At 32.5% G+C, this 7,675-nt stretch overlaps 1 long non-coding RNA gene across 1 annotated transcript; it reads left to right on the top strand.

Moving 5' to 3' along the window:
* The first annotated feature begins 3,532 nt into the window (after nucleotides 1-3,532).
* Nucleotides 3,533-7,216, top strand: LOC139492317 (uncharacterized). Its single transcript, XR_011656789.1, has 3 exons — nucleotides 3,533-3,764; nucleotides 5,635-5,722; nucleotides 6,148-7,216. It is a non-coding gene; the product is annotated as an uncharacterized lncRNA (long non-coding RNA).
* The last annotated feature ends 459 nt before the right edge of the window (nucleotides 7,217-7,675 follow it).

Genomic DNA, 7,675 nt, shown 5'->3' with positions numbered 1-7,675 from the left:
CCCGATTTTTACGCCGATGGCAACACGATTATGGAAATTTTCAAAATCGGGACTGATCGTATCCAGATCGGGCTATTCGTAGTGCCATCTTTAACCATCGTAGAACCATCGGCCACTTTTTCTAGCCTTCGGGGACAACTTTGGGAAGGGTTTTAAATTTTTTAACATGTTAAAAAATCCCCGAAGGTGCGTCCGATGTTTAGAGTTCGTATTGAGTTCGTATCACCATCCTCACCATCGTAATGTCACCGGGAATGCATCTTTGAACATCGTATTGCATTCGTGTTTCCATCGTTTCCATTGGGCAGTTTTGACATTACGATGTCTACACGAATGAATCACGAAGCTAACCGAAGGTCTTACGATGGCAACACGACTTCGTTAAGACCTCGTAATCCCGTCGTGATGCCATCGAATAAAAGTACGAAGGTGACAAGATGGAACTACGACGGCAATAAATCCAGCTAAATGTAAGTTAATTTTCGCGCTTAAATACATTTAAAGTGCCATACGCGATATGCACTGGTCAGTCTAATACGACAGTTAAGAAAGACGTTCACAAAACATGGACCTCATATCATATGATTCTATGAGAACAAAAAAGGCGACAGCGTTGTTTCTATTAATTCAAATGGAACAAGAAGAGCAGGTATTACAGGCTCAGGATTTACTTTTACAAATAAAATATTATTTTTTGTCAATTTTGCATTTCAAATAACATAATAAAAATCATAAACGCGCCTCGTATACCAACACTGCAGGTACATATAGGGAAACCAACTTTTCTTCATTATTCTGATTTTTTTATGTAACGTCTGAGTTGTTAACTAAAGGAAGGATGTGGGGAAAGCAACTAATGCGGTAAAATATGACATATAGAAAGAAAACAAAATGTTTAAGTCTATATTATTATGATATTCTCCTGGAAAGAGCTCTTTTTGAATAAAAGGGATCAACGAACCCATTACCTTACCTTTAAGATAGATCAGTAAACATGGGCATAATTATGGGTGATATTCAGACTAGTGCACACATTTTACAGTTCAAACAAGGCAATGCCGAGCGTGGCATCCCCTCGTATGTAACATATTGGGGACAAATATGGACACTATATTTGTATATGACACATGCAGAAAATGGTAAATTGAATACGCATATTTGATACATGAACTATTTTTTAGAAATCAACCAAATTATTCAGTAACTGGAAATACCCATGATCTTCCGTCTTATGATTAAACAAAAAATTAAATGTACAATATAATATATATTCAATATTGATCAAACAATTTAAAACACGTGATTCCTTCGGCATATAATTTAAATGCATCGTAAGCTGTACACGGACGTCATTTAGACATCGTATGGCCATCGCGCCATCATCGTAATCCATCGTGTAGCCTTCGTGATCCATCTTGTAGGCTTCGGCTGAGATATGAAGCTTAAATACCGTCTTCGGTTAACCTTCGTATGTCCATCTTTTGTTATCGTATATACTTACGGCACCCTCGTATAGACTTCGTTATTCATCGTACTTGTTTCGGTCACTTTTGGGTATTTTGACGAGATCGGGACCAACTTCGTACGAACTTACAATTTTCGCATTCGGGTGTCCATCGTATATAAAAATCGGGACAGTGTGACGCGGGCATTACGGAATAACACTTGATGTGCAGTTAGCCATTCAGAATAAAGTATTGTAATGAAACATACATCTAATGTAATTATAAGAGGATAACGAAATTAGAGAATTATATTTATTTAGATTAATAACCATGATGGAGCAAAGTTTTAACCACTTTTTTATGTCCCTTTTTACCATAAGATACTCCGGTCATTATTTATATAAAGAATGATGAGGATGACGATAATAACGATGTCTGATGTCCAGTGGTAGCTTTTACATACATACACCCAGAATGACAACATGCTTTATGTTATTTACACGTTTTGTACTAGACAAACTGCGTCAGATTTTTTGACACGTTTTTTCAGAAGATACAAATAACTTTGTAAGAAGACATGCCACTCTGCCAAGACACATTATTCTAACTTCAATCGTACCAGTCTTCAAATGCTTTCATTACATATAAACGAATGTTTTCTTAACCTTCATTATTTGTTTGGTAGGAGCAATGTTACATATAATATCATGGAAAAGCCATTCTTTTTTTACGGAAAGCAGGAACAATAAGCTAATATAAAAAAGAAGATGTGGTATGATTGCCAATGAGACAATTATCCACAAAAGACCAAAATGACACAGACATCAACAACTATAGGTCACCGTACGGCCTTCAACAATGAGCAAAGCCCACACCGCACAGTCAGCTATAATAGGCCCCGATAAGACAATGTAAAACAATTCAAACGAGAAAACTAACGGCTTTATTTATGTAAAAAAAAATGAACGAAAAACAAATATGTAACACATAAACAAACGACAACCACTGATTTACAGGCTCCTGACTTGGGACAGGCACATACATAAATAATGTGGCGGGGTTAAACATGTTTCTCTCATAAGCAAAAAACCCCTAACTGTAAGTCTACAGTGCAGTATTTCGGACGTCAACACAAAAGAAACATCATGCAAATATATAAATGGGGGATAAGTATACCATTATTTACACATCAGACTGTACTAATTATATTATAACTTTGGATACACCAAACTAGGTACTACATATCTGAGTAACAGGCAATATACGCCCTCAATTTTATAGAATTAATTCATAACTATATTTGTATCATTTGTATTCATTTGTCAAATGGGTATGTTCTACAAGGATCAGCAGTCCTTACCCTTTCATTTGATATCAATATAACTTACAAAAAATTATTCTGCATATAATAAAGTTTGATTTAAATACGGAGAAACTACTTTGTTTGAAATACGTACTTCTTTCCTTTTTGAACGTGCCCAAAATGGTGGTGTAACATCTTACGAAGTCTATTCAAATTGTTTTTGCAAACTATTTCGCTCTGGCTGTTGCTAGTGGTCGTCTTACATTTACAGTGTGGTGAGATCCTTTTTGTTGCATGGTGAAGGTTTAATGTGACTTTGAGCAATTAAAGCGCGTTCCTTTGCTTATTTTGTGTACGTGTTTTATAATGTGCTTATATTCATTTTGTGTCACGGATCGATACCCAATATTCTTTTGTTTTTCTATGGAATAAATGTTCCTATACAAACAAAAATATTGGTATATTCAAAACTTCGATTTTTTTTAATAACGTAAATGATTTTTAATTTTAAGAACTAAACGAAAAAGATAATTGTAATATAAAATCTTACGATTCTTTCTTCGAACACGATTTGTTATCATATGCTAATTACCCATATCATATTTTAATGACCACATACTGTGGCCATCGTGATCATATAAACCTAATAAATTATAAACATCCGAATGTAAAATTTCGCACGATAGATAATGACAAACAAACGACGGAAATTACATAATAAATTCACAGCGTGTGCATTTGACTCTATCTTAAAATATTTGTCAGTACATAGATAACCCGAATAATCCAGTATCTATATTACGATCACTTCGATCACTCCATGAACCATTTCCTCGAGAAAAGTAGTGGATAGGGGGCGCTGAATTATTCGAGTTAGTACATGGAGGAAAGGCCGTCTGTTTCAAATGTTATTCAAAGATTAGGAGCGACGATTCAATGTCCGTTTGTGTATTGTATTTGTCGTGGTTGAAATTGAAACGGCACCAGGAACATATCAGGATAGACAACAGAAGTCTGTAAGTATCTATTTTATGTATTTATATATTAACATAGATATTATAAGCCTTTCATGCCTTCTGTTGACAAATTGTCATAACTATGCACTGTTTTAGTAGACCACAGATGTCCTTTTCGAACTAAAAGAACCTCCCTGAAAAAAACCACCTCAGTCGAATCTTCTTCTCAAATGAATGCCCGAATGGTCATCAAATTAATACTTGTTATGGGCAGGCATTTTTGAATAATTTAAAAAAAAAAATGAATTAATTCTGACTGCAAGGAATTTTAAATGGTAAATAATATACATTGTATCTCGAGGGAAATGTACACACTTTAACAACAGTAAATTTTTCATAAATATTATATGAAATAGTAAAAGTGTAGCATATATATCATGTGTATTAACGATTAAACTCTGGAAGAAATATAGTCCAGCATGAATACAAATTAAAGGGTCCTTTCAGGGTTTTTTTTTTTTTTATATGAAACGTTAATGTCTGTTGTGCAGTGATTTGGTTTTTTTTCTCGCCTGTATGCGAGACATGGCATGGTAGGTATTTCAACCAAGCAACGGCGGCGACGATGGTGTACACTATTTGTTTGAAGCATTATATTTTATAAGTTAGACAATCTAAATGCTTCATACCTTATGTTACGAAATTTCCGTCTGTCATATGTCATTGTCCCGGCAACCTCATTTTCATGGTTCAGTAACTGCTTGATACATTTTGTTTTGTTAAATGAAAAACTCACTTATTATGAGTAATGTGATAACTTTGTTTGGTATATGGGTTCCTAGCAACATTTACATGTTCGTCAGCTAGGTCAGGAACATATATATTAGATATACTGTTCCCAGGCTAGGTACATGTAGGGTCAACCTGACCTCGACCTTATTCCATGGATCAGTTATCAAAAATAAAGTAACTTAAGCAAGACCGTATCTAGATACTATAACTAGTAAGTCATCTATATTTGGTGTATGGATTGTTGAAATGATTGTAAGGTGTACATATCCACCCGACAGGTTCCGTCTGACCATGGCCTCAATGTCATGGTTCATTGGCCAATGTATAGTGTTTGTGGTTTGGTCTATTTCTCAGATACTTTAAGCAGTAGGACCACTATATAGGGTGTATCATGTATGGAATCATTGTCAGCTGGAAATGTCCGTCTGACAGGTCTCAATTGACTTCGACTTCATTTTTATGGTTCATTGGACAATTTTTAGTTGTGTCATACATTGTAGTTAGTTGTGCATTGATAAAGTTAAGTATACCTGATAATTGTACTAAAGACTTTCAATATGATTTCAATGATAAGTAAGACAAAGGCGAGACATTTGCACTCATATTTTGGTAATAAAATGTGTAAAGTGTTGACTAAAGTACATGTACCTAAATTTCAATATATTTTTGTATCATAGTGCTGAACGCGCATCTTTAACGTTTTGAGAGGAAAATGAATATTTTGTTGAAGGGAGAATGTGTTGGGTACATTACTCACATTTTTACCTGAGGAAGCTGCTGTTCCTTTTGGAACATGTCTTACTTGTTTTCTGGTATGTTAATTGGGATAGGTAAAAGTATTGTTAACACCAGTCCTGTGTTTTGTTTAAGACTTAATGAAACCTGATTTTAATTGTTATTTGTGTATTCAGTTCGCTGTCTCCTAGGCATGAACCACTCATCTGTTTTAAGACTCTATGATTGATTGATTGATTGATTGATCATGACTGGCTGAATGTCCAATGGCAAATATTACATGCATATTCAGGAAGTTGGGAATGATACATGCCAATCCTGATAAAAATAAAGAAATATGCCTGAAGAAAAACAATAACAGAGTGAGTGTTCCTGCATTTTAAACTTCAAATATTTCTTGTAGAGTGACAAGCTGTTATGAAACACCAGTAAAAAAGACTAGATTGTTATTCAGTCCTGACTTGTTCAGTGTCTCTGAAGATGAAGATTAGGTATGTTATAATGAGGTTTTAATTTGATAGATTGTTGACTTTTAAATTGTAAAAGTTTAATTAGTTACTGTAAATTAATCAATTTATTGTATAAATTACTGTTCAAGTGCACAGCATAGCCACCTTTATCTTGCTGTATCCAGAGGCAATAGATATAAGATGTGGTATAGGTGCCAATGATACAACTCTCCATCCAAGTCACAATTTAAAAAAGTAAATCATTATAGGTCAAAGTACGGACTTCAACACAGAGGAAGACTATTATTAATTACAATAAAGAGAGTGAATAATATTATATAAGCAAAATGGACATCATAAGTAAGATTAAAAGAAAGACAGACAATTTCTTTATCAAAGATTATAAATTTTGGTATGGTTACTAAAAATATTTGAAATTGTTTTGAATTTGTCGTTATTTCTTTCAGATCATGACTATCCAGAAGCAAGAAAAAAGACAATTTTTAGCACGTGCATCTACAGAGAGAGACATTTCAATTAAAAAAAAACTGTTGAACTTTTACTATTTCTTATCTGTTTATTTTACATTTATATATTGATATTTTGTTTTTTTAAAATTGCTGCACAGTATTTCTATTCAGTCCCATATAACAAAATCAGCTGAAGAAATTGATGTTTTCATATTTCAAGGGAGTGTCCTTTTGCATTGTTGATAGTGCTCAGATATATGCATTGTCTTAAGTTGGGTTTATAAACAGTCACATCGCAACTTCAAATAATATACATGTTTATGAATCTTACATGTAAATAGACATGAAAGATAGAAAATTATATAGGAACACATTTTTTTCTGACCTAAATGTATTTTCAAGGTAAAATTATGTGAACATATCAAATATTATCAAAAACACCGCTGGTTTAAAATAAAATTATTCTATGTAGCCTAAACAAATCATACAGATCAGTGTATTTTTTCCTAAACAAATTTTATATATTTTTATAACCAGAATAAATTTATTCTGTGTCTCAACCTTAACATAATTACTGTGCTATCAAAATAAATTTATTTTATATATCATAATACTTTTAATCCACATTGAATGTAGAATAAGTTTATTCTGTGTCTCCACCTTAATATAATAACTTTACTTTCAGAATAAATTTATTTTATATATTATTATACAAGACAAAAATCACATTGAACATAGAATAATTTTATTCTGTGTTTCAACCTCACCATACAGATTACTTTACTTTCAAAATAAATTTATTTTATATTTTATTATAATCATAAATCACATTAAATGTAGAATAAATTTATTCTATGATTTTCTCGAACTAATAACAGATATTAAGGCTCTATATAATAAATTTATTTTATAAATGATCATATACATATTTTTGCACCATGCATTTAGAATAAATTTATTCTATGTTGCATCCTTTACAGAGAGTTGACTAAAAATGGACAGCTAAGTGCAGAATTCAGTATAAATTTATTTTGAAATGTAACAAATAAATACTAATATAACAGAATTGTCTTTGTTTTTCATGATTTTTTCTCAAATACATGGGTTATAGAATAAATTTATTACGTTCTGGCCCAAATTTAGCCTCTAATTGCACTTGTCAGAAATTAGAGTGAAAAAAGAGGAAAATTGGTTTTTTCCTTTTTTATTCTGCTCTCAGTTAGAGATAACAGTTTTGTCGTCTAGTTTAATAGATAGTGGTTTTGCTATCTCACAAAGCGGACAGCAGTTGAATGAATTAGTAATAGTATGACTAGAATTTATCATTTTTATATCATTTAAAAATATTTTAGCAGTAACAATTAAATGGACGACTTTTACTCACGTTTGTAAGAACAAGTAAAATTACAAAAATACGGAACTCCCTAAGAAAATTAAAATCTTGAAGTCCCGTAACTAATGGCAAATTCAAAAGCTCAAACACATTATCATATCACCTTATCTTTTGTCATCTACGACACAACCA

Source organism: Mytilus edulis, chromosome 10 (assembly GCF_963676685.1).
Source record: "Mytilus edulis chromosome 10, xbMytEdul2.2, whole genome shotgun sequence".
In the NCBI taxonomy this organism is placed as follows: domain Eukaryota; kingdom Metazoa; phylum Mollusca; class Bivalvia; order Mytilida; family Mytilidae; genus Mytilus; species Mytilus edulis.
Note: the sequence above shows the minus strand (reverse complement) of the source record. Positions and strands in the feature narration are given on the sequence as shown.